The 27,958-nt window shown below is 47.8% G+C and overlaps 1 long non-coding RNA gene across 1 annotated transcript in view; it reads left to right on the top strand.

Annotated features, from left to right (window-relative positions):
* LOC138262458 (uncharacterized) overlaps nt 1-27,736 on the top strand; it is a 53,747-nt gene extending 26,011 nt beyond the window's left edge. Inside the window, exon 3 of the long non-coding RNA XR_011199275.1 lies at nt 27,696-27,736. This is a non-coding gene — a long non-coding RNA (uncharacterized lncRNA). The remainder of the gene's footprint in view (nt 1-27,695) is intronic.
* Nucleotides 27,737-27,958: the final 222 nt, after the last annotated feature.

Here is a 27,958-nt window from a genome sequence, read left to right as displayed (position 1 = left end):
GAGATTACCCCTGCAGGGGTCACCACTGCTGGGGTTACCACTACTGGAATTACTACCTCTGAGATTACAACTTCAGGGGTTACCACTGCTGACATTACCACTGATATTACCACTGATGTGATTACTACCACTGAGATTACCTCTACTGATATTACCACTACTGTTATTACTACCTGAGATTACCATTGCAGGGATTACCACTACTGTGATTACTACCACTGAGATTACTGCTTCAGGGATTACTACTGCTGAATTACCACTAATGTGATCACTACCTCTGAGAGTACCACTGCAAGGATTATCACTGCTGAGATTACCACTACTGTGATTACTAACTCTGAGATTAACACTGCTGATATTACCACTACTGTGATTACTACCTCTGAGATTACCCCTGCAGGGATTACCACTGCTGAGATTACCACCGTTGAAATTATTACTACAGGGATTACCACTGCTGAGATTACCAACGCTGGGATTACCATTGCAGAGATTACCTCTATTGAGATTACTACCTCTGAGAATACCACTGCTGAATTACCACTACTGTGATTACTGTTTCTCAGAGTACCACTGCAGGGATTACTACTGCTGAGATTATCACTACTGTGATTACTACTACTGATATTACCTCTACTGTTATTACTACCTCTGAGAGTACCCCTGCAGGGGTTACCACTGCTGAGGGTACCACTACTGTGATTACTACCTCTGAGATTACCAGTGCAGGGAATACCTCTACTGAGATTACCACCGTTGAAATATCACTGCAGGGATTACCACTACTGAGATTTCCACTACTGGGATTACTACCTCCGATATTACCACTGCAGGGATTACCACTGATGTGATTAATACCACTGGGATTACTACCGCTGAGATTACCACTTCAGGGATTACCTCTGCAGGGAATACCACTGCTGAATTACCACTACTGTGATTACTACCTCTTAGAGTAGCACTGCAGGGATTACCACTGCTGAGATTACCACTACTGGGATTACTAACTCTGAGATTAACCCTGTAGGGGTTACCGCTGCTGAGGTTACCACTACTGTAATTACGAGTAAACGTGATACCCAGTGCATTGCAAATGCTTGTTCTGTTTGCTGATCCGAGTTGAGAGGTGCTAGATGTTATTTTAAGAACAGCCAACTAGTGGCACCGGAAGCGCTGCTCAGCAGCCAACAGTTAGTTGGTAACATTTCTACAGAGTGCACCTCAATTGTTTACTAACTGGGCCTAAATGCCTAGATCCCCGATATACATCCCCTGACCTTAGTCTTCTACCTCAGAGTTGATGTTATTTTAACACATAAACATTTACAGGGCTAGTCAGAGAGACTGCACAGGTTTGAAGTATATGACAGATGCTAATATTGAGCACAGAAGTAACTGTGCCCTGTCTACACACATCAATAATCAATCAATAAAATCATGTTTAAATGTGACAATTATTGTCTAACAGCTGTAGTTTATAATATAGTAAAATTATGCTTGCAGAGTATTGAATGGAAAAATATTGTTTTATTTCAGTGTGCGCACAATTTTGTAAGAATGTTTTTAAACGTGTTTAGAATCCTGAGTATATAATAAATGAGCCTCCAGGCCTCATACTATGCAAATCGGGTAAACCACCCAAATTCATATCTGTGGTTGAATCTAAAAATAATATTTTTCTACAACACATTCATAAATGGATTTCTAGGGGTGAAGACAACGATAAAAAAGAAAGTTTTTCTGTTGCTCCTCCCCCCGAATCATACGTACATATTTATGGACTCGGCACCACAAGCATGATGGTCTGGGCGGCCCTCCCGGGGTTCAAAGTGGCATGCTAGTGAAAGAGATCCTCAAGGCATGCACAGGAAGCACCTCGGGTGCTTCTCTGTCAACTTGTATATTTTATTCACGTTACTGAGTGAGTGACGACATATGCAGATGTCACATCTTTTATGTAAGCTCTGCTTTGAGTTAGTAACTGCGCAGAGGGAAAGTGGAGTTTTTCTGCTTGTTGAACTGGAGTCATTAGGTGACCCTTTACTAAGCAGATGAACTGGGTAAGAGGGGAGGGGGTCATCGCATGGAAACAGTATTGATTGGAAAGGTAATCAAAAAACAACACCTTCGGCCTGTCAAGCACTCGTAATCTAAGGCAGCAGTTGGGGGTTTACACAAACCACAAGGATGCGGGAGGAGGCCCAGTGCCATGTCAACACTGAAGGCATGGAGGAGGAAGTAATTTTAAAATAACACGCATCTACTGTCTGGCGGAATCAAACGCTGAAAACTTTGAAAGACAGTAAAAAAGCATTTACAAAGGGTTTGGCATTTGCTCGAGCTATAGGTATTGGTGTTGTAAACTTCTATCCGTTCTTTTATTGCACGTAAATTGAAAATGACAAGTAAACAGTTTCAAATAAGTGAGCCGATGGCCACCAAGAGCATTAACGTGGAGGAGACAGCCAAAAGGAAAAAGAAATTCGCTCCCAGCCAAACGTATAGGCAAAAGTGCAATTAGCCATGTAACAGGGGCGATGGCCAAGGCGGTATCCAAACCTCCTCAAGGAGGGACAAACGTAAAGCATTTGCCAGTGATAACAAAGGATTTGTGAAAGGCAAGCCCACCAACGAGTGAACTTGATGGGCGTGAGATGGGCGTGGTTAAAACCTCAAATAGATAACTACCGGGGCTGTCGGGAACATGCGCTTGATGCATTGGGGGGGATACTTGTGCTTGGTGTAGGTAACTAAACTGGGTGAAACGGAACCTGGGATTATGTGAGGCTTCCTTTACATGTTAAAAAGCTCTTGACCATGATCCTTAGGAAAGAGGGCTGGAAAGGACTGCGTTCCAGCAGGTAAGTGCTCCCTCCATGTTTGTGCTAGCACTAGCACTTAGAGTTTAGTATAACAGGGAAATAGCTTTCTTTGTCCTATTCCCGATAAAAGTGTATTAAGGACGATTGACAATGATGGCTCGGTTTCAGCTCCCCTCCATGTGTAGCGTAGCAACAGTCATATTGCACAATAGGTCATGAACTGCTCCGGGCCTATAGTACAGGTTTCCATTATGTCATTGTAAGATAGAAAGGATCCATCTCCAAAGAAGTCCCCCAATGTTATGAAGTTCACTGCTGTCCGTAGAGTCATAATATGATGCATGATCAGAGTGGTGCCTTGTATGTGGGTCACGGGGATTAGCGTTGAGTAAGACAGGGCTGGGGATTTACCATGCACAAACCTGTGCCAACATACAGGGGCCATATCCATCAAATCGATTCCCTGTAGTGGGGGGCATGTTCGGTCTGACAGCCATGAATATGTACGTATGGATGTTTTTTTTTCCATGTGAGGAGATTCTTTCAGCAAGCATAAGGGCCATTGTACTAGCTCGAAGTTAGGCATGCCCATGCCGCCCTTTACTTGTGGGTGTTGCGTTGTAGACAATGCAACTCGGGGTCGGTCTTTCCGCCATAGCAGTTCCAGCATCAGCATCACCATGTAGTGTGTGAAAAAAGGACCTAGGAAGCACAACTGGTAGTGCGGCGACATAACAGCTTAGGAAGTTGAGCATTTTGGCTGTTACCACACGACCCAGGGGTGAAAGTGGCAAGGAGCACCAGAAGGGGGGAGTGTAAGGAAATGCCTCCTTGGCATGGTTACCCCCTGACTTTTTGCCTTTGCTGATGCCAAGTTATGATTTGAAAGTGTGCTGGGACCTGCTAACCAGGCCCCAGCACCACTGCTCTTTCCCTAAACTGTACCTTTGTCTCCACAATTGGCACAACCCTGGCACCCAGGTAAGTCCCTTGTAACTGGTATCCCTAGTACCAAGGGCCCTGATGCCAGGGAAGGTCTCTAAAGGATGCAGCATGTCTTATGCCACCCTGGGGACCCCTCACTCAGCACATACACGCTGCTTGCCAGCTTGTGTGTGCTGGTGGGGAGAAAATGACTAAGTCGACATGGCACTCCCCTCAGAGTGCCATGCCAACCTCACACTGCCTATGGCATAGATAAGTCACCCCTCTAGCATGCCTTACAGCCCTAAGGCAGGTTGCACTATACCACAGGTGAGGGCATAGGTGCATGAGCACTATGCCCCTACAGTGTTTGAGCAAAACCTTAGACATCGTAAGTACAGGGTAGCCATAAGAGTATATGGTCTGGGAGTCTGTCAAATACGAACTCCACAGTAATGGCTACACTGAAAACTGTGAAGTTTGTTATCAAACTTCTCAGCTCAATAAATGCACACTGATGCCAGTGTGCACTTTATTGTAAAAATACACCCAGAGGGCATCTTAGAGATGCCCCCTGAAAACATACCCGACTCCAGTGTGGGCTGACTAGTTTTTGCCAGCCTGCCACACACCAGACATGTTGCTGGCCACATGGGGAGAGTGCCCTTGTCACTCTGTGGCCAGGAACAAAGCCTGTACTGGGTGGAGGTGCTTCTCACCTCCCCCTGCAGGAACTGTAACACCTGGCGGTGAGCCTCAAAGGCTCACCCCCTTTGTTACAGTGCCAAAGGGCATCCCAGCTAGTGGAGATGTCCGCCCCTCCGGCCACTGCCCCCACTTTTGGCGGCAAGGCTGGAGGAGATAATGAGAAAAACAAGGAGGAGTCACCCCCCAGTCAGGACAGCCCCTAAGGTGTCCTGAGTTGAGGAGACTCTTACTTTTAGAAATTCTCCATCTTGCAGATGGAGGATTCCCCCAATAGGATTAGGGATGTGCCCCCCTCCCCACAGGGAGGAGGCACAAAGAGGGTGTAGCCACCCTCAGGACTAGTAGCCATTAGCTACTATCCTCCCAGACCTAAACACACCCCTAAATTGAGTATTTAGGGGCTCCCCAGAACCTAGGAAACTAGATTCCTGCAACCTAAGAAGAAGGAGGACTGCTGACCTGAAGCCCTGCAGTGAAGACGGATACGACAACTGCTTTGGCCCCGGTCATACCGGCCTGTTTCCCCACTTCGAGAAAAACTGCCACAGCGACGCATCCCACGGGATCCAGCGACCTCTGAAGCCTCAGAAGACTACCCTGCATCTAAAAGGACCAAGAAGCTCCCAAGAACAGTGGCCCTGTTCAACAAACCTGCAACTTTGCAACAAAGAAGCAACTTTTAAATATTACACGTTTCCCGCCGGAAGCGTGAGACTTTCCACTCTGCACCCGACGCCCCCGGCTCGACCTGCGGAAAACTAACTCTACAGGGAGGACTCCCCGGTGACTGCGAGCCCATGAGTAGCCAGAGTTGACCCCCCTGAGCCCCCACAGCGACACCTGCAGAGGAAATCCAGACGCTCCCCCTCACCGCAACTGCCTGCTTCGAAGAACCCAACGCCTGGAAACCACACTGCACCCACAGCCCCCAGGACCTGAAGGAACCGAACTCCGGTGCAGGAGCAACCCCCCAGGCAACCCTCTGCCTAGCCCAGGTGGTGGCTACCCCTACCTGCATCGTTGAAGAGACCCCCGGGTCTCCCCATTGATTCCTATTGGAAACCCGACACCTGTTTGCACTCTGCACTCTGCACCCGGCCGCCCCTCTGCAGCTGAGGGTGTACTTTCTGTGCCTGCTTGTGTCCCCCCCGGTGCCCTACAAAACCCCCCTGGTCTGCCCTCCGAAGTCGCGGGTAGTTACCTGCTGGCAGACTGGAACCGGAGCACCCCTATTTCCATTGAAGCCTATGTGTTTAGGGCACCACTTTGACCTCTGCACCTGACTGGCCCTGAGCAGCTGGTGTGGTAACTTTGGGGTTGCCACAACGGTGGGCTACCTTGGACCCAACTTTGAACCCTGTAAGTGTTTTACTTACCTGTGAACTTAACATTTACTTACCACCAAAGTGCTTATATAACTCAAGAATCCCGGGCCAAAACCCATACAATGTAGGGACTCTAATAGTAACTCCCAGCTGAGGGTGTCAAAGGCCTTCTCTGTATCTAAAGAAACTACCACCCTTTTGTGGTCCTTGTTTGGGGTATCATGAAGCAGACGTAAGAAATGCCTGATGTTTAGAAATGTACCTCTACCGGCGATAAAGCCTGATTGATCCTCATGGATCAATTTGCCTTTCAGGGGGAGGAGTCTGTTTGCAAGTATTTCACCTAGCACTTTGCAGTCTAAGGTGAATAGACATAATGGCCTGTAAGAGCGCACATCGAGAGAGTCTTTACTGGGTTTGGCTAAAACCACTATGAGCGCCTCACGCCCAGAGTTCAGGAGTTGGCCACAAGCTCATACCTCATTAAATACCTCCAGCAATGGCTGGGTAAGATGTGTGGAATAGGCAGAATAGTATTCCGCCGGGAGGCCTTCATTGTCTGGTGTCTTATCCTGAGCTATCTGTCCCAGTCCAGTCTGAATCTGTTCAAGCCAAATCAGCATGTCAAGTTCAGTTCCATGCAGTAAGGTAAGTTGAGTCAGAGGGAGAGCTTCCATGAAGGCAGCCAATTGCCCGGGGGTGGGCTCAGGACTAGCCGCATATACTGTGTGGTAGTTGTTGTGAAAGGCATTGTTGATGGTTGGTTGTGTATTAACCAAATCGCCGGTGTCTAGCCTGATAGCACCAATTGGGGTGCGGTGTTGTTCGTCGTGAACCAACCATGCAAGCATTCACCATCAGCATGATGCCTGGTTAGATGGTGCCTGTATTCATCTGTGCATAGTTGCGTGTCTGTGTCTCTATGGCCCATATTTACACTTTTTGCCACAAAACTGCGCTAAGACAGTTTTGCAGCAGGAAGTTTAGCGCCGGCTTGTGTCATTTCACAGTGGCAGCCGGGTGCCGTATTTATTGAATAGCGCAAGCCGGTGCTAAACTTGGGCTAGTGTCCTCAAAAAAGACGCTAGTCGGGTGGGGGTGGAATTAGGGAAGAAGGGGGTTGTGCGTCAGAAAATGACGCTAGCCTCGTTAGAGGCAAAAAAATGCCTCTAACCAGACTAGTGCCATTTCCTGGCACACAACCACCAAAAAACATGACTCCTGTCCTAGAAAAGATAGGAGTCATGCACAGCACCCCATTGGCCAGCACAGGGGACAAGTGTCCCCTGGACATGGTCATTGCACCCTGTGCCATGCAGGGGGCCCCAAGTTAGGACCCTCCAATGGCAAAAAAAATATAGAAATAAAATACTTACCTGGACTTACCTGGTATGGAGTCCCCTATCCTCCGGTGTCTCTCTGGAGGGGGTCGGGGTGTTCCTGGGGCTTGGGGAGGGAACCTGTGGACTCATTCCATGGCGTTAAATAATGGTGTAAAGCAAGCTTAGCACCATAATTTAGCCCCTCCTCCCACCCGTGTGTCATTTTAGCACGGAGGATAAATATGGGTCTATGGGGATAGCACAATTTTTTGGATGGAAACGCCTACCTTGCATCTCATTGACGCAAGGTAGGTTCACTCACCCAAAAAAATGGTGCAAACGTCTATATTTTGACGTTAGACATGTCTAACATCAAAACGTAAATATGGAGTTAGGTTTGTGCCGAATTTGCGTAAAAAAAAAATGACGCAAATGTGGCACAAAAAAGTATAAATATGGGCCTTTGTGTTTTTCCGGAGTTCACGGAGACTGTCAGGATTGGATGTCGGTGACGCCATCTCTTTTTCTAACATGCGTAGGTCGAAATCAAATGAGGTCAACTCCCATCATAGTGTACGCCTAACTCCCCATGATGCTGAAAGGCAGTGGCCTCATACCACTACTTTATGGGCATCCCATTCTGTGGCACAAAGGGGGTGGTTTCTTTGTTATATTCAAAGGATTGGGTTACACACACTGCCAGTTCCTGCTGATATGGAGGCTCAGAGAGTGATTGGTTATGTAGGCGCCATGTTGGAATACATGTGCGTGGTCTGCCCCACTGTATCACAACCAGTAGAGGGCAATGATCAGATAGGGTACGAGCCAGATATTCCGCCCTTATGATCATCTGAGCCAGGTGCGCCGATCCTAATAACACATCTTTCCTGGTGTGTAGTTCATGTACTGGAGAGTAAAAGGAATATTTGTGCTCTGCAGGATGTCTGATGCCCCATAGGTCATGTAGTCCCCTGTCTGTCAGCCAGAAGCCAAACCCTTGGGTCATTTTTCTACTTAGTGCCCCTGGTAATGGTGGGTGGGATCTATCCATATCTATGTCTGGTGTACAGTTGAAATCCCCCCCTCCCAAGAGGTAGGCTGCTGTTGGTACATGGAAGAATGCAGGTGTAAGTGCAGCTGAGAATTCTCTGTGTCCTGTTAGACGCATATATCCTTGCTAGTGTTAATGGTACTCCCATATAGGTGACCCTCCAGGATCATGTATCACCCTCCATTATCCGTGCAGAATAGCTCCATCGTGTGTGGAACTCCTGGGGCTGTCGAGATCAGCACTCCTCAGGCAAATGCCAATGTTTGTGTGCCATACACCTCACCCCTTCACCTAGCTCTGAGCTTCTGTAGCTCTGTTTGTGGGGTGGGTTTCCTGCAGTATGGCTATGTGTGTGTGGTTCTTGCTTAAGATAAGCATGAAACCGATAGCGTTTGGTATGTATCGCCATACCCCTCACATTCCATGTTAGGACATTATAATGCACTGCAGTTGTGTTTGGCCAGGTATTCATGATACATTATATAGAAACAATAGATGAATAGAGGATGACGCACCCCTTGTGTGCACCATCCCATCTCTCGTATATGCTGTGTAGGCATGAAGTTGCCCACTCCAAGTCTACAATACTAAACATATACCAATAGTCAAAACCATTCTAATAAGTATCCCCCAGGCGGATGGCAAACAGGCCTATTGCCAGTTACCTGAAAATAACCATTTTTATAACTTTAACCATATGTGGGGTTAAAATTGTCCATTTTGAAGTCTCTTGTTGGGGTGCTGATTCTCTGTAAATGTCTTACCCCGTGGCTTTGGCCCATAGAAGGTATAATATATATTGCCATGTCCAGTCCCCTTATAGCTATTGGTTACCTTTTTTTGGTGTCAGATTCGCGAAGCAGGGGACTCAGGAGAACTCAGCCCCCATCCGTGGGCTTGTGGTAGCCTATAATGGTGTGCAGGCAACAAGACAGATGCTCCCCAAGTCACCTACACTTCATTGCGCTCAAGGCGTGGTATTCAATAATTGTGTTTCAGTCAATAATTAGTGGGGCATCCAATTTCAGGTGTTGGTTGAGCAGTTTACACCAGGAAATGCGGTAGGAGCAGGCACATGTGCAATTCTCAAATATTGTCAGCTGTGCCCATTGGTGGACTCAATAGTTAAGCCTCTGGAGTTCCCCACATCAGATTCCGATTCCGATATGTGTTCATCTTAGAGCACCCTGAAGATGTTTGCAGTGTGTTGGGTGGTCTCCAGCAAGGCTTTAGCCTGACCCTCCGCAGCTTGAGCTCTGGTTGGTTTTGACCTGGACCCATTGCAATGTTTTCGACTGGGGCGAGGAGCTAGCTAACCCTGAGCCACAACCTCTTCCTGCATGGATGGGCCATTTCCTTGGCATGTAGCCATGTCCAGACATCTTCTGGAGTAGCAGAGATGTGGGTTATCTCACCATCTTCCATGCAAAGGTTTGCAGGAACAGTAGAGCGTATTTAACATTGTTTTCATGGAGACGTTGTTTAGCATTGGTGTATGAATTTCACATCCTCTATACCTCTGCTGTAAAGTCGGGGTAGGCCGTGATGGAGGTCTCCTCCAATTTCTAAGGCCCCTTTACTCAGAAGCGCTGGAGTTTCAGATAACAATCCCGATAATTGAGGAGGCGGGCAATAAGTGGTCTCGGGGCTGGGGGGGTGGGGAGGAGGGCATCAGGTGGAGGTGGCCTGCCTGAAATCCTATGTGCCCTTTCAATTGAGAAAACATCTGGTCCTTTGTCACTGTATACGTTATCTATCAGCCATTTTGCAAAGAAGAGTTCTCTACTAGGGCCTCCTACTCGTTCGAGGAACCCCATGAAATGGACATTGTTGCACCTTAAGCGCCCCTACATTTCCTCCACCCTGCAGTGTAGTGAATCCACCTCTGCACTCAGTTGTTTAATTTGCATCTGCTGTTCCTGTATAGTGGGGCATATGGCTAAAAGAGATGATTGCGATTCCTCCACTCCATCAGTCACTTTTCGATGAGTGGTTCTTTACCAGGAGCCCCAGTGTAAGTTAACCAGCCTCAAACTCTTTTTGATGGTAGTGTTATGCCACTAAATGATACCGCTAGCCCTGACTGGTAGAGACAGTAAATTGGGGAATATTAGCTGAACAAGCCTATTGCTGGGTCACCCAATCCATGCCTAGGGTCCAAGCCTGGGTTTCGTAGGGGGTATGTGCTATGAATTTTGGAGATCCTTCATGTTTCATATTTCGGACAGTGGGGTTCCCTCATCTCCCTGTGCAGAGACATGAGTATCCATAGAAGGGCAACTCTCAGTCAAGTAGCACAATCACACCACAGGCGGAGGTGTTGGCCCATATAATTGAGTACGCCTCTGGTGATATTTGATTGCCTTGGAGATGCTAAACGCAATCTTGGGGATATGCTGTGGCAGGGGGTAATGATATTAGTTGACTGGAGTCCTAGGACTTCACAGGCCCTGCTGCACTTGGTTGATGTAATCTGCAGGTGTCAATTTTGGAGGCTAAGATCTTCCTCACCAATGACAGTAACAGGAAAGGGCAAAGAGAATTAAGGGCCTGATCGGGGCACAGGTAGAATTTCAATTTACAGTTTGTAGACAGAAATTAGGTTGGGTTGCGGTGTTACCCCAGTAGCCATTTGGTTCTAGAGAGCTGTGAATTAATTGAGCCGGAGGAGCTCACCTGGCCCATGCTGTCAGTGCTGGATCTATGTAGGGTGGCACACTCAGGCCGGGCAGCTCAGCACGGTTTCCGCACGCCTCCGAGCCAGTCGCATCCTACCTTGGAAGTGGTTAAACAGTTAAAATGCTGGGTCACGGTATTCTTGCAGCGACCACTCACCTCTGCTGGTGCAGAATTTGTTGGGGCAGAGCGGCTCGCGTGTTCCATGCCGACAGGGCAGAATCTTCAAAGGGCCACATCCCCGGGCCTCAATGGCACGTAGCACACTGCGGTCCATGTGTGCCTCATGGTTAGGCACGTTCTGGAGCTGAGCTGTGCTGTATTGGCAGCATTCGTGCTCCTACAGGGGATTTGCATACGATAGATGTGGCAGAGAGCGCGGACATCGCTTTGGGAAGTTCCCCCACTGACACTGCGGTCTCGTCTGCAGGCTGACCTGCGGCTGTGGTGAAACAACATTTCTCGTCTTCAGCCGAGAAACGGGAGTGCCATTGGGCATCGATGCATTGCAGGGAACACACTGGCACTATTAGAGGCTGCTGGGGGGACTGGGTGGGTCGATTTTGACAGGATATTCGCCAGGCCCGAAGCGGAGCTTCGCATTAGGCATCCACTCTGGCCGCCATCTTGGCCACACCCCCAGTATTAAATAAATTATCTAATTTAAGAAAACGTGCTGTTACATTTTACTATACTACTCTTATGTTAACCATTTTAAATTAAATGATAATGTTATTTCACATTAAAATATTTGTATAGATATACATTTTGTAAATTAATAACTTTACTAATTTCTCCTATATCTTATCATGGCAATATCTTCACCTTTTGGTGAACTTGTAGCAACTTTAATACATGTACATTTATTCCTATATGTCTCCACCCCCTTGTATGAAGTAACGAAGACTACAAATATACACTTTATTGTAAATCTACACTTGGAAATGATGAATAGTACAAACGTGTAGATTTACTCCAAAGTGCATGACTAAATCTACACATTTACATTAACCTGTGTGAATATGGGTAAAAATGTATGACAACACTAAAATAACAATCAGTACAGAAGGACTGTCACCCAGGAATTCCCATTCATCTGAGGCCAGAACTTCAAAATACACTAAAGACCTAAACAGTAGTTTATTGCATGGATGTTTCATCAAATCTGATCTCTAAGTATAAAGCTGAATCAATGGGGCTTATCTAGGAGAGATTCGTTTTACTATCTGAATGCAAAGATTTGAAACAGCTTACTTGTGAAACTTAGAATAAATGAGAATCACCTTATTTTTAGGAAATATTTGAATGTTTTTTGTTTTGTTAATGTTGATTAGCTGGGTAGTTATCTAGGTCCCTTTTTGCCTGTTAATTCCACTAAGCTAGCTAGCATACAAGTGTTCTATAAATAGTAAATGAATGAGTGGTAAAATAAAGTCACAGCAGAACATTTTCAAGATAGCAAGCAAAATTCACCATCTCTTTATTTTCCTGCTATTACATACTACTGTTGGTGGAAGATACTTTCTCTAAGGCTAATTTCCCATATTTAAATTTATACTAGCTTTTATGTTAATATACAATTACGTTTGCATATTGTTACTAATACTACTTTTGAATCCTGACCATTCTCAAGAATAAGGAGACTAACATGGTTAAGGTCTAGTTACTCTATCATCAAATGTAACTAGCCCTCACCTTCTATTCAGTGCACACACACCAGCATTACATTACGACCGCAATTCACTCCTATTATTCCAAACACCAGCTCTCATGTTCAGAGACTGGGGAAACACATAATACTGAAGATAGCAAATCAATTTCTTACCAGCCAGAAAACAGTTGTAACTTGAGATAAACATCCTTCAGTAAAGAATACTTTGACACTGCAGGCTTTTTTATTAGAATACCCCTAGTGAGTCTGCGCACTGAAAGATGTTCCCCCGCTGCTTTGACATTGATATGAGTGTGTTGCAATGAAATATCTGAATGGTGGATATTAACTATGTGTCACCTAAAAAGGCTAGATAGCTAGGAAGTTAACAATTTTGTGACGTTTGATGAAATGGGATAGGAAGAGGCATATGGTGTGTGTACTTCTTCTTGAAGGTAGTCGAGGCCAGGGCTTCCGTTGACCTGGCAGGTCACCCATCAAATAATACCAGTGGCCCAGCGTCTAATCAAAGTCCTGGAGAACATTTGTTTTAACCTACATTGTTCATATCCCGAAAGCTGGCATGCTGTCATGAAAAGTCTTTGAAACTGGCCCTGTGGACATATGAGCAATTCAGGAAAATAGTAAGAACGATTGGAATATCCAGAGTTCCAACACATTTGCGATCCCATTTTGGAAATACTAAAATTGGGTTATCATGATGACTGATGCCAACTGCATTCAGCCAGACATCTTGAACAACTGGTGAAAGGAGATAAAGCATAAAACCAGCATACCCCCCCTTACTTTTATTGAAAATCTGATCCTCTCACACTGTGTTTCACTGATCTACTTTGCCCTATGCCTTATTGATATTGGAATGGTCTGCATCATTGGGGAAAGAAATAAGAGGCCTGATGGCGAAAATAGGCTGGTCACAGAACAATTTTGTCATTGTTTTGAGCCTAGGAGACATACTCAATGCTCTCACATTTCAAAATGTTTTTGTTTTGCAAAAAGATACAGTGCATGTGGTGAATGAATATTATATCCCATTAAAATAACAGGTATCACAATACCACAAAAATACCTATATGTATGAATACTGCTGATACCTTTCCTGCATGATTGGTGCATTTGCACTTTGCATTTTAGGTTCTTTAGGACAACTAAGATAATGTAATTGGATAAATAGTTAAAAAAATGTATGTCACTATCTCAACTAATTAAAAAATGTAAGAGGACCCATAGCGTAAGTAACTTATCCTGGCAAGAAGGCTAGGATCTATCAAACCTGGTTTTGGGCCTCTTACACACACAGTAGAGAAAGTAATAATTTGGGGGTTGGTATAAAGTGTTGCAATTGTGTGATTTGGAATGGAAGAGTGGGGGATCTCTTTTTCAGTTATTGCAAGTCAATTTATGCAGTCTCTGATGTTCTCCACCATTGTGACCCATAGCAGGCCTGCTAGGGCACAAAGGGTGTTGAATGAGCAATGTATTGAAGATGGATTTACTTGTACTGTCTAGGATTTTTAAGGGTAAGCCTCTTGCATTGTTTTCAACATTACATTTTGAGGTTCTTTTTTTGTCCCTTGGAGGACAAAACCATTGCATGCCCTTATTCCCATTGTTATCAGTTAAGTATCATATATATGTAATATATTGTCTCTGTCCAAACAATTACCGCTCAAGGAGCTATGTAGAAATGTAAGTCCTTACAAAATGAAGAACACAATGTTAGAAATCCTTCAGTTACGTTTATTGATACGAGAGATTCATCCCAGCCATCTACTGCACTGTCAGTTCCCTGTTTCAACTAATACATGCCCAACTGAACAGCGTCGCCTCTTGTGTTCCAAAGACATCACTGCATTCTCTTGGGTGTCTTAGTTACCAAGAATGCCATAGTTATCGCAAGCTATTTATTCATAATGTTTATCCACCTCTGGTCCAGACTTTTCATTGTGCAGGTGTCATCCACAATTAGGTTTCAGGGAACTGTGAGTCATGGATCAGATGTAGTTAGAAGTCAGAAGTGAGCAGCTGTAGGCCTGTAAAGCAGTTTTGACAGGCATGTTTCGGTTTCTGCTGTATGCAAGTGGCAAATTCTGCTTGTGAGAAAACATTTAAAATATAGCTGTTAAGAAGACTCAGGCCCTCATTACAACCCTGGCGGTTGGTGCTAAAGTGTCGGTAATACCGCCAACAAGCTGGCGGTAATTTCTGCCAAATTATGACCATGGTGGTGTTATCTCCGATAGACAGCCAATGTACCACACCGAACGCCAAGGCGGAAACAACAGCCACCATGGCGGTAGCCGCCTACAACCAGGCGGAAGTCAGTGTTCCGCTCACCATATTAAGACACAGGATTCCACCACCTTTTCCGGGGCGGTATCAACGACATTAAAAGCCTGGCAGAAACACTGCACAGAAGTGAAAGGACTCACCATTAGAGACACAGGGAACACAGGGAACAACCATACCGCCATGGAGCCCGAGCTGCATGTCTTCTCCATGATTTTCTACGTGCTGCTCCACCACGAACACCAACGCTGGCGAAGACGATGACAGTGAGTACAGACGCCTAGCACACAAGGGAGGGGAGGAGGAAAAAGAGAGTGACATATACACGCACCACACACACACACACACACCCAACATCATACACACATTCAGCTGCATTACCAAAACATTTGTACCCCGTACCTCGGATGAATAATGCAAGGACAAAAAGATTTTGAGAAAGTGAACGTAATGAGAGAAACACATCAAGATAAATAAGTGAGGCAAGAGAATAGATATATACATATGTACACAACAAGGGACACAGCCCAGTCCACAATGTTCGTAGTCCACATGGCCACAGGCCAAAGTCCAAGGCCAAACATTGCACCTGCCTCAACACGGAGAGAACACTGCAGGGGCATCTGTTGGTAAATAGGCAGGCACCTCAAGGGGAGGGGGGACGGAGGGGCACCTCAGCAAGGAGATGGAACAACACCTCTGGTTCTGGATGGGGCAACATGCCCTGTGCTTGGTCCTGGGGAGTGCAAGGTGACAGTCTCTCAAGTGGGTGACTTGCGCACTTGCTCTGGAGGGGGCGACATGCCCTGTGTTTGGTCCTGGGGAGTGCAAGGCCACAGTCTCTCAAGTTGGTGACTTTCCCACTTGTTCTGGAGGGGGCATTGTGCCCTGTGCTCTTGATCCTGGCGAGTCTGGGGTAGGTGGGTGTCTTACCCACTGGTTCTGGAGGGGGCATCGTGCTGTGTGCTTTTAATCCTGGGGAGTCTGGGGTAGGTGGGTGTCTTACCCACTGTTCTGGAGGGGGCATTGTGCCCTGTGCTCTTTATCCTGGCGAGTCTGGGGTAGGTGGGTGTCTTACCCACTGGTTCTGGAGGGAGTATCGTGCCCTGTGCTCTTGATCCTGGGGAGTGCAAGGTCACAGTCTCAGGTGGGTGTCATACCCACTGGATTTGCAGGGGGCAGGTCACACAGCAGGCCATGGAGACAGAATTACATACCGTCCACCAGCAGTGACGGAAGCTCACTGGAGGCGGTGGTGGTGCTGCTGGTGGGGGAGGCTCCTGTCCATCCCCTGCAACCTCGGATGGCTGCTCACTGGAGGTGGTGGTGCTGCTGGTGGGGGGAGGCTCCTGCCAATCCCTGCCACCTCGGACGGCTGCTCACTGAAGGTGGTGGTGCAGCTGGGGAGGGGGGAGGCTCCTGCTCATCCCCTGCAACCTCGGACTGCTGCTCATTGGAGGTGGTAGTGGTGGTGCTGATGGTGGGCAGAGGCTCCTGCCCATCCCCTGCAACCTTGGACAGCTGCTCAATGGAGGTGGTGGTGCTGCTGGGGGGGAGGTTCCTGCCCATCCCCTGCAACCTCGGACAGCTGCTCACTGGAGGTGGTGCAGCTGGGGAGGGGGGAGGCTCCTGCTTATCCCCTGCAACCTCGGACGGCTGCTCATTGGAGGTGGGGTTGGTGGTGGTGCTGGTGGGCAGAGGCTCCTGCCCATCCCCTGCAACCTCGGACAGCTGCTCACTGGAGGTGGTGGTGCTGCTGGGGGGGAGGGTCCTGACCATCCCCTGCAACCTCGGATGGCTGCTCACTGGAGCTGATGGTGCTGCTAGGGGGGGCTCCTGCCCATCTCCTGCAACCTCGGACGGCTGCTCAGTGGAGGTGGTGGTGGTGGTGCTGCTGGTGGGGGGAGGCTCCTGCCCATCCTCTACAACCTTGGAAGGCTGCTCACTGGAGGTGGTGGTACTGCTGGGGGAGGCTCCTACCCATCCCCTGCAACCTTGGACGGCTGCAGAAACATGGTTGGTGGTGGGGGCTCCATCATAGTTCCTGCCCCAGGCCCCTTGCTCTTCCTGCCTGCTGGTGCAGGCTGGTGCAGGCTCCTTTCCCTTCTTGATTGCAGCTTGGGCAGGCTCCTTTCACTTCTTGGCAGCAGCTTGGGCAGGCTTTTTCACCCTCAGGACATGTGCCCTGGATCCTTTTCCACCATGAGTGGGGGTGGTGATGACTGGGCCCGTGGACTGGGTGGCTGAGGTGCTTGGCTGGGTTCTTCCCACCCTGGCCAGACATGCAGGATGGGGGAGGCTGGGTAGTGAAGAGGTCAATGGTGGATAGGAACAGATGTTTAGGGACACTGGGGCGGGAAGAGGGAGAGGGTGTGGAGGAAAAGAGAGTGGTTGTTGGATGTGTCTGTCTGCTGATTTTGGGTGGGGGTGCATGGGCTGGATGCTGTTATGAGGTGGATGGCTCTTGGGTGTCTGAGTGCTTGCATTTGTGTACCTTGGGAGGGGACAGACACAGTGGGAGAGGACAAAGGGGACGTGTGCATGGCTGTTGTGGAGGTGTCTGCCAGTGAGGTGTGTATTCTGCTTGGTGTGGTGGTGATGCTGGTAGTGGATGATGATGTAGTGCATGCAGGTGTGAGTGTGGACGTAACTGGGAGGGAGGTGGAGGAGGAGGCGGAGGTGGAGACAGTAGAAATAGTGGATGTTGGTATGTCTGCATCTGGATGGTGTTTGTGTGAGTGCTTGTGGGATGAAGTGTGGTGCTTGTGTTTGCCTGTATTACTCTTGTGAGTTGTCTTGTGTGGATGCTCGTCTGCCTGTGTGCTTGGGATGGGTTGGGGTTGAGGAGAATGGGATTGGGAAGTGGAAGTTGGAGGGGGAGGGTAGAAACAGGGACAATGGCTGCCATCAGAGAGGAGGCCAGAGCCTGGATTGATCTCTGTTGGGCCGCGTCCAGGAATGCATTACCCTGTTGCATCTGGGCTGCCAGCCGCTGGATGGCATTCACAATGGTTGACTGCCCTACAGAGATGGATCTCAGGCAGCAAGGCTCACTGGGGCAGGGCCTGAGGTGCCTGGGGCGAAGGAGGTGCCCACCCTCCTAGGTGAACGGTGCACGGCAACTCGTTGAGCGGCTTCTGGGAGGGCGGTGCTTGGACGGGGGTGACGGCTGTACCTGTAGCTGGGGTGGTCACAGAGGTGTCTGCCACCACCAGGGAGCTCCCATCAGAGGAGGTATCTGTGCCTGAACTGTCCCCTCCAGTCTCTGCCGTGGTGCTCCCCTCGCCCTCCGTCCCACTGGTGCCCTCAGCATCAGTGGACTCTGCATCCTCGGTCCTGTGGGATGCAGCTCCCTGCGTCTCTGGTTCCTCTGCACCTCCGCCAGATGATGCTAATGCACATAAGGACAGTATGACAAAACAATAAGTGGGGGGAGAGAGACAAAGAATACACTTGGTCTATGGCTGCATCAACACCACCGTTGGCGGACATAGCACCCTCACACACAAGGAACAGGCCTACACAATATGCCATAGCACTACCAGATAAAAAGTTAGCACCCAAGGCATGGGAAGGGGGACACACAGCCAAATGCAGCACACCTGGGACTCACGCAGCCCTGACCAGTAGTAGATTCTTACAAGCTACATAGCAGGATTAGCCCCTCAGAACCCTAGCCACCAAGGTACCACCTTCAGGCCACCTTCAGCTGTGCCTCCACCATCTTCCATGCCCAGCGTCTCAGGTCCTCCCACTGTTTGCGACAGTGGGTGCTCCGCCTGCCATAGACCTCCTTGCCAATGGCATGCCATATACCCTTCTTTTGATGGGCGCTGACCTGCAGAGAAAATAGACAGAGGAAAATAGTATTAGTCAAACAGTCCTGCCTGTTACACTTATGGCCCACAATACCCATGGCCCAGCACACAACCAATATGCCGCACAGAGGACATCCACCCATCCCCCTTACCATAGGCCTTCACACTCAACCCCCTGCATTCATGCCACGTGCATCATGCCCAATGTGTACACACCTGTTGGTCTGGAGGCCCATACTGCAGTCTGTTATGGGGTAGGACCCCATCCACCAGTCTCTCCAACTCCGCCGAAGTGAAGGCAGGGGCCCTTTCCCCAGTCACACTGGCCATGGTAAGTTTCATATACAGGTCACAGCAGCACATGCAGTGTAGGTCCTCTCCTGTGGATGATCAGGTAGCAAGTGAGGAATATGATAGAAAATGGCAGTCACGTCCGCAGCAGTGCATACTGTCACTGCCGGTGTAGAGCACAATTGGCCACTGTACCCCATAGGGCCCAATGTTAGCCAATGAGGGGTTGCACGGCGGTTCCCGCAACGGTGCACACCGTCAGCCAAATTACCTCTCTCCCACCTGTCCCTCCACCCAGGACAGGCAGACGCCATTTCAGGGAGGGTGGGGGGCAGACCCTCGATATTTGCTGCGTCACTGTTGAAAATTGGACATACTATGCAAATCACACTTACCCATTACAAGTTAACAGCATGCAAAGTTCTGTTGTAGCCCCACTGTTCAGTTTGTGACCGGCTCCTCACTCTTTTGTCCCATAGATTTCTTCCGCTGCGGATGAATAGAAGATTGAGACATACCCCGTGTACAGGCCCCTGGTGGACTTGGAAACAATGGAGGACAGGCACATTATCCTCACCTATAGACTTGACAGGGCTACAATCACAGAGCTGTGTGCCCAATTGGAGCCTGACCTGATATCTGCTATCCATCACCCCACTGGGATCCCCCCTCTTGTGCAAGTTCTGCCAGTACTCCATTTCCTGGCAACTGGTTCTTTCCAAGTGACAGTGGGCTTGGCAGGAGGAATGTCACAGCCAATGTTCTCAAACGTGCTGACCAGAGTGTTGTCTGCCCTAATTAAACACATGTGCAGCTACAGTGTTTTGCCCCAGGTTGAAGATTTGGCCACAGTGAAGGCCGAGTTCTATGCAATGGGACAAATCCCTAACATAATTGGGGCGATTGATGGAACATATATTGCATTTGTCCCCCCGGTCAAAATGAACAGGTGTTCCGAAATCGTAAGAGTTTTCACTCTATGAATGTACAGATGGTGTGCTTGGTGGACCAGTACATTCCCCACGTCAATGCTAAGTATCTTGGGTCGGTGCATGATGCCTTTGTCCTGAGGAATAGCAGCATCCCAAATGTGATGGTCCATCTACAGAGGCACAGGGTGTGGCTAATAGGTGAGCCCTCGTCCCCACCCAGTATATGTTGGTGTATGGGCATGGTGTGGGCCATATATGATAGTGTGTGGCTCAATGTCGTCCCTCAATATTGCAGGTGACTCTGGTTACCCAAACCTCTCATGGCTGCTGACCCCTGTGAAGAATGCCAGGACAAAGACAGAAGAACGTTATAATGAGGCACATGGGCAAACCAGAAGGATAATAGAAAGGACCTTTGGCCTCCTGAAGGCCAGGTTCAGGTGCCTCCATCTAACAGATGGATCCCTGTGCTACTCACCCAAGAAGGTCTGCCAGATAATAGTGGCATGCTACATGTTGCACAACCTTGCCCTAAGACGCCATGTGCCTTTTCTGCAGGAGGAGGAGGCTGGAGATGCCTGTGTGCCAGCAGTGGACCCTGTGGACAGTGAGGATGAGGAGGCAGAGTATGAGGATGAGGACAATAGAACATCAGTCATCAGACAGTACTTCCAATGACACACAGGTAAGACAGTGTTGCTTCACATTTCAACGAAAGTTTTTGAAATTTCTGTGGCACTGGCATGCTGTTATTACCCACTTTTAAGCCCACTTACTGTACCCTTTGGCAATTCATTTGACAGATGTTGGTGACCTCACATATGCTCCTGGTGTGATCACTGCAGCCAGTTACAGGTCATACACCTATGCTCATTTTCTGTACAGTTGAATTGCAATGTCTGTACCTGTTGAAATGAATACATACTTTAAAAATTTGACATACTCCAAAATTCTTTTTTTCCAAGGGTGTTTATTGAAGTGCTAAAATATGGAGGGGCAAGTGCAATGGGATGGGGCGATGATGGAGGAAAATCCAGGGTATAGTTCCAGTCTATCTGTAGCACAGGTGCATTGTCCAAGGGGACATAGGAAGGGGAGCAATGGCAGTTCAAGGTGGACAGGGTGACAGAGTGGGACACAAGGGTGACAATAAGGAGGGTCTCATTTCCTGGCGGGAGTCTTGGCAAGTGTCTCTGGCTTCTGTCTGGATTGCAGGGAACGTTTGCGGGGTGGTTCACCTTCTGCAGGGGGAGGCGTGCTGGTGGCCTGTTGGTCCTGTGGCGGGGCCTCCTGCCACTAGCGGCAGCAGATATGGAAGGCTGTTCAGATATCTGGCTAGGCGCAGGGGCCCGCTAATGTGAGACTGCCTCCCTCATAATATAGGCCATGTCTGCCAGCACCCCTGCTATGGAGATCAGGGTGTTGTTGATGGCCTACAGGTCCTCCATGATCCCTGGTACTGTCCCTCCTGCAGCTGCCTGTTCTCCTGCACATTGTCCAGGATATGTTCCCATTGTGTCCTGGGAATGCTGATATGCTCCCAGGATCTCAGCAAGTGCCTACTGGACAGTCGGTCCCCTGGGCCTGTCCTCCCCCTGGCGCACAGCAGTCCTCCCAGTTTCCCTGTTGGCCGGTGCCTCTGTCCCCTGAACCGTGTGCCCACTGCCACTGCCAGGTCCCTGATTGTCTTGGGTATGAGGTGTAGCCTGGGGTCCTTGTAGCAGTGTACACACTGCTGATTGATGTGTCCTGTGGACAGAGGTATGGGTACACTGGGTGGGTGCTGTGATGGTGTTTCCTGACGGGGGAGGCTCTGTGGTGGTGTGACTGGGCCTGGGTCACCGGCTGTCCAGTGATCCCTGATGGGCCAGGTTTGTCATCCAGATCCTGAAGACCAGAGTTGCTGTCATCATTGTGGGCCTCTTCTGTTGGGAGACTAGATACTGCTGGCACCTCCTCTCCACTGACATTGGCTGGGTACCTGTGGGGATGTAAATGATGTGTTATAGTTTCTGTGTCTGACATATAGTGCATCTGTGTCTTGCCCTCTTTGATTGTATTTGCCCTGGCAGCTTTCACTTGTGTAAGTTGGTAGATGGTGAGTTAGCTGATTCTCTCTACTGTGCATGCGTTAGTGATAGGTGTCAATGCAGGTCTGTGAGTGGTGTCCCTGCATTGGTACAGCATGCAGGGCGTGGCATTGGGATAAATGAGATGTGATGGGGGGGTGTGATGGTGGAGTGATGGGAGTGAGGGTGATGGCATGCAGGTAGGGGGGTAGTAGTAGTATAGAGTTGACTTACTAGAGTCCAGTCCTCCTCCTACTCCGGCCAGGCCCTCAGGATGCATGATTGCCAAGATTTGCTCCTCCTATGTTGTTAGTTGTGGGGGAGGAGGTGGGGTTCACTGCCAATCCTCTGTACATCGAGCTGATGCCTTGCTGCAATGGAACGTACCTTCCACCGTAGGTCGTTCCACCTCTTCCTGATGTCATACCTAGTTCTGGGGTGTTGTCCCACGGCGTTGACCCTGTCCACGATTCTCTGCTGTAGCTGCATCTTCCTTGCTATCGATATTTGCTGCACCTGTGCTCCAAATAGCTGTGGCTCTACCCTGAGGATTTCCTCTACCATGACCCTTAGCTCCTTCTCTGTGAATTGGGGGTGTCTTTGTGGTGCCATGGGTGTTGTGTGGGGTGCGTAGGTGAGGGAGTGTAGGGTGATGCATTGGGGTGTGGGATGGTGGGGTGGGTGAGTGGTGTATAGGTTTAAGTAGTGTGTGGCTCTAGTTTTGTCTGTGGTCATGGTGTCTGTCTCGTGCCAATGCTTTGTAGTCGTAAAGGGTTGTGGGTACTGTGGGTGTGTGTTTTATAGAGGTGTGGGTGTGTGGGTGTGGTGTGTGTATGGGTGTCAGGTGTATGTTGTTTGAATTGTCCAATGTGGTGTTGTTTTGTATGTGTGTGTGTATTTTGAGTGCTGCTGTATGTACCGCCAAGGGTTTACCGCCATTAAATGTCCACCGTGTTGATTCGTGGGTCATAATGTGGTGGGTGTTGTTCTGTTGGCGTAACTGTGTGGGTTTTGATACCGCCAGTTAGTCACTGACCTTTGGTTTGGCGGAATTGTGTTTGTGGCTGAATAGTGACTGTTGGACTTTTTTGCTTATGCAGGGTCAGCCCCAATCTTTTTGCCTCCTGCCTCCTATTGTTTCTGACCTGTTGCTGTTGGCTTCTGAACTTTGAGCACTTTACCACTGCTAACCAGTGCTAAAGTGCATATGCTCTCTGTGTAAATTGTAATGTTGATTGGTTTATTCATGATTGGCATATTTGATTTACTAGTAAGTCCCCAGTAAGGTGCACTAGAGGTGCCAGGGCCTGTAAATCAAATGTTACTAGTGGGCCTGCAGCACTGGTTGTGCCACCCACATAAGTAGCTCTGTAATCATGTCTCAGACCTGCCACTGCAGTGTCTGTGTGTGCAGTTTTAACTGTAAATTCGACATGGCAAGTGTACCCACTTGCCAGGCCTAAACCTTCCCTTTTCTTACATGTAAGGCACCCCTAAGGTAGGCCCTAGGTAGCCCCAAGGGCAGGGTGCAGTGTATGGTTAAGGTAGGACATATAGTAATGTGTTTTATATGTCCTGACAGTGACATATTGCTAAATTCGTTTTTCACTGTTGCAAGGGCTGTCCGTCTCATAGGTTAACATGGGGGCTACCTTTAAACCTGAATAAAGTGTAGATTCCTTTTGGGAGTGGATGGAAATGTGGAGTTTGGGGTCTCTGCGCTCACAATTTAAAAATACATCTTTTAGTAAAGTTGATTTTAAGATTGTGTGTTTGAAAATGCCAGTTTTAGAAAGTGAGCATTTTCTTGCTTATACCATTTCTGTGACTCTGCCTGTTTGTAGATTTCCTGTCTGGGTCAGTTTGACAGTTGGGCTGGTTGCACCTCACACTAGACAGTGACACAAAGGGAGCTGGGGTGTAGTCTGCATTTCCTGATGATCCATCTGTGCCAGGAGGGAGGGGAGGAGTGGTCACTTACACCTGAAAGAGCTGTGCCTGTCCTCACATAATGCACTCTCAGACCCCCTGGTGAGTGTCTGGGGCCTGGCCTGGGCAAGGCAGGATTTCACATTCAAAAGAGACTTTACTTTGAAGTAGGCCTACTTCAAATGGGAAATTGGGTATAAGAAGGGCACCCAAAACCACAGACTTGAGAACACTTCTGGAAACAAGAGGAACCTCTGCCAGGAAAGGAGCTGAAGAGTTGAAGAGAAGTGCTGCCCTGTCTGTGACTGCTTTGTGGAGCTATACTGCAGTTGCTGCTTCTGCCAGAGTAAGAAGGCAAAGACTGGACTTTGTGTGCCTTCCATCTTGTGAAGAAATCTCCAAGGGCTTGATTTAGAGCTTGCCTCCTGTTGTTTGAAGTCTCAGGGACAGCAAAGACTTCTCTCTGCCAGCACCTGGAGTCTCTGGAGAGACTCCTGCTCTGACAAGTGGTGCCCTATCCAGTCCCTGGGCCCTTGAAAGGAAAGCTGGTGGAAATCCAAGGAAATCGACTTCGGACCGACGCTGCTGCTGAATCCGGTGACGCCGCCTGCAACACCGCTGAAGTCCGCGACTCCATGGTAGTCGCCGCACCACATCGTGACCGATGCCGCTCAAAGTGCGTGTATTCAACGTTTCACACAGATGCCGCGCAGCGCATCGACTTGTTTTCACTCTTCACCAAAGGTACTGTACCTGGGGGTCTACGCGACTCCGTGTCCGGCGCCGCTGATGACGGATTGTTGGGAACGACTCCGTTACGACGCAGTGTTAACACCTCATCAAAGCATTTTGTGTTTCTAAGTGCTATTTTTTAGTTGAATCTTTAAAAATTTGACTTGTGTATGTCAAATTTGTGTTGTTTTGTTCTTGTTGTGTTTAGATAAATATTTCCTATTTTTCTAAACTGGTGTTGTGTCATTTTGTAGTGTTTTCATTAAGTTACTGTGTGTGCTGGTACAAATACTTTACACCTAGCACTCTGAAGTTAAGCCTACTGCTCTGCCAAGCTACCAAGGGGGTAAGCAGGGGTTAGCTGAGGGTGATTCTCTTTCACCCTGACTAGAGTGAGGGTCCTTGCTTGAACAGGGGGTAACCTGACTGTCAACCAAAGACCCCATTTCTAACAGTAAAGGATTGATGTAGGTGTGTCATAATATGGTGAGCGGATATCCGCGGCGGCGGCAGTAAGTTGGCGACACTCAGAGTGGCGGTAAGTGGGATTAACCGGCAATGTCATAATGAGGGCCTCAGTTTTTGTTTTGGAAGAAACAATCACCCCTCTAGTCAAGCATTCAAGGTCTTGGAAGCTGAAAGAGCAGGTACCACTGAGTTTCCAATATGCTTAAGAACATATTCCTGGTCAACAACACTGCTTTGTAGTCTGGGGTTGTCACTGAAATATCAATAAATACATGAAAATAGTCTTTAATATTTTCTTCTTCTATTCTAGTCCACAGCTCATTTGTTCGCCAATTGACCTTCTTGTGACATTGTGCTTGGAAACATTATAGATTGACATAAAGGTCTGCTTTTGATTATTCAAAAAAGCATAGTTTTTGTAATGGGAGGTGAGAGAGCTGCTGCACTGAGATGAGTCTTGTGTTAGAGACTGCCTCTCCAAAACATATCTACTCTGGTGAGCATGGTCTGCTGAGGAGGAACCATGAGGCTAAAGCATTCAAGAACATCCTCCATGGACAAGCATGACACATGCTGCACTTTCCATCTTCAGGTGTCAGGTACACGTCTACAGTGGAAGAGGGAGAGATCACATCCACAGACCCGCCGCTGTTGCAAACTCCATGCCTTACTGGGAGTACGTTAACACTTTGGAACATACACCAGGAGAAGCTGACACAATTCCAATAAAATACATGATGGGCCAAAATAATTTTATATGCAAATATTTTAGTCACCAGAGTAAAAAATCTCACCATGATAAATTTTATATTCTAAAAAGAAGGTAGAGAGCACTTGACTAGCTGATCAGAAGAGGGTTTGCTTGCCATTGCCTACAACTTTATGAACTGAGTTACACAGTGATTGTTAACAACTTCATTGTAGTCAATTTCCCGGGTTTCTTGGTAATGTAGTTTAGCCTCACTTAAAGGTTTAAATCTCTGCAGCATGCATCTGGAGAATTCTAACTTTATTGATAAGCAGGAAAACATTGCTATTTAAAACTTATAACAAGTTGATGTCTCTATTTGTTCTTTGATGCTTGCAATTGGTGAGCTTTGGATAACACTAAAATATTACAATTCCTCAGATTTTGAAAGTGGATGATTTTGAAGGCAAACACTGTAAAACTTCTTATATCTGTTACAGGTCAAGTACAACAGGCAGGCTGGCAGGTTTGGTGTAAAGTTCATTACGGGCTCCTCGGTTCTTGGGTCAGCAGGCATCGTGTCCACTCCTTTTGTGTCCAGTGAAGATCTGTTTTCCTGGTATTGGGGGGTCCCCTAAATACTCAATTTAGGGGAAGTGAAGAGTAGTGAAAGGTAGTAGCCAATGGGTTTTTTACCCTTGGGGTCACTACGCCCCCTCGATGACAACTTACTCTGGGAAGTGGGCAGCACCCTGTCTAAGAATTCCTAATTCCACTACTCACAACACGCTGGAATTCCTAAGACTGTGTTCACTTTAGGCTGGTCACCCTAAGGGTGTGTCAAGTCAACAAATGCAACACACCTCCTGCATAGCTAAGTTTCCTAAATGGGCCCTGGGGAGGGATGGGGGGGCAGGCCGGCATCTCCCTCTGAGAAGAGCCAGATCAGAATACTGAAGGCGGTGGGCTCCTTTGAAACTTCCTGCCTTGTAATACAGATTTGCAGGTCATCCTGTTGGGAGGAGTGTGTAACACCCCTGCCAGAGTAGGCTTTTGTTTCCAACCTCCAGAGAGCAAAGGATCTCACCCTTGGGAGGGAAGAAATTTGTCTTTGGTGGCAGGCTTGCTAACACTAGTCAGCGAGCCCACCAGCACAATCAGTGAGGGCTTATTAATATAAAAGTTGGATACCAAACATCTGTAGTTTCAGTGAAGCCATCATGTTGTGGAACTCGTGTTGACCAGTGTCCAGCAAATGCACGTAAAATGGCTTTCCTATTCACTTACTATGTCTAAGAATCAACAAAGACATAGCAGGGACATGTCTGCTTTAGCAGATATGTCCACACATGTAATACAATGCACCATGACTTAGGGCTGTAAGGCCTGCTGTAGGGGTGACTTACAAATATTACATGTGGAGTTTAGGTGTGCCATGTTGTGTTTCCACTTTTGGGAGCACCCTTCAATGTAGTCTGCAATGGGTGCTGTGCTGCAGCTCTTAGGGACACTCTGCAGTCCCTATGCCCTAGGTACCAGGGGTACCATTTACTAGGGACTTACAAAGGATGCTTCATTGCTGGTCACTTTGGGATCATATGATCAGGGGTCTTGTTTTTAGGGGAAGGAACACTGGCACTGGGCACCTTGTTAGCAGGAACCCAGTGCACCTTAATCAAAATTGCAATAAAAACCAGGGAAAAAGTGGAGGGGTTCTGCAACCAGAATCCAGCTTCCTACACATGGATTGCCAGGTGTATGTCTGAGATTTTTTGGGAAGACCATGAAAGTAAGAGATTGTATAAAAACCTAGTCGCAGTCTTATAAGAGACTAATTTATAACTTTCAAAATTGGGCTTTTGTGCATTGGGTAGAATTTTTTTAACATTAATATAATGTGAACGTTTTTCTGAACAGCCAATGAATATTAATTTTACATGAATAAAACCTTAGATTTTATATTCTTTATTTGACCACAGGTCCTTCGACTTGCTTAGAGTGTGACCTTCAAGCATGCAGGCAAACACCAGGTAAAGGGCGCTTTTTAAAAAATTTATATTGCCACGGATGATATTTGACATCTCATATAGGAACTAAACCTACTGTCATATAAGTTCTACCATCTTAAATTTCTTATCAGTGACGCAAAGAATAAAAAAATTGTAATTGCTTGGTATTATCTACATTGAGTTCTATATTTTACCGTATTTCATTAACTAGCAAAGTCTTTTTTCACTAAGGC

Source organism: Pleurodeles waltl, chromosome 1_1, assembly GCF_031143425.1.
Source record: "Pleurodeles waltl isolate 20211129_DDA chromosome 1_1, aPleWal1.hap1.20221129, whole genome shotgun sequence".
Lineage (NCBI taxonomy): Eukaryota > Metazoa > Chordata > Amphibia > Caudata > Salamandridae > Pleurodeles > Pleurodeles waltl.
Note: the sequence above shows the minus strand (reverse complement) of the source record. Positions and strands in the feature narration are given on the sequence as shown.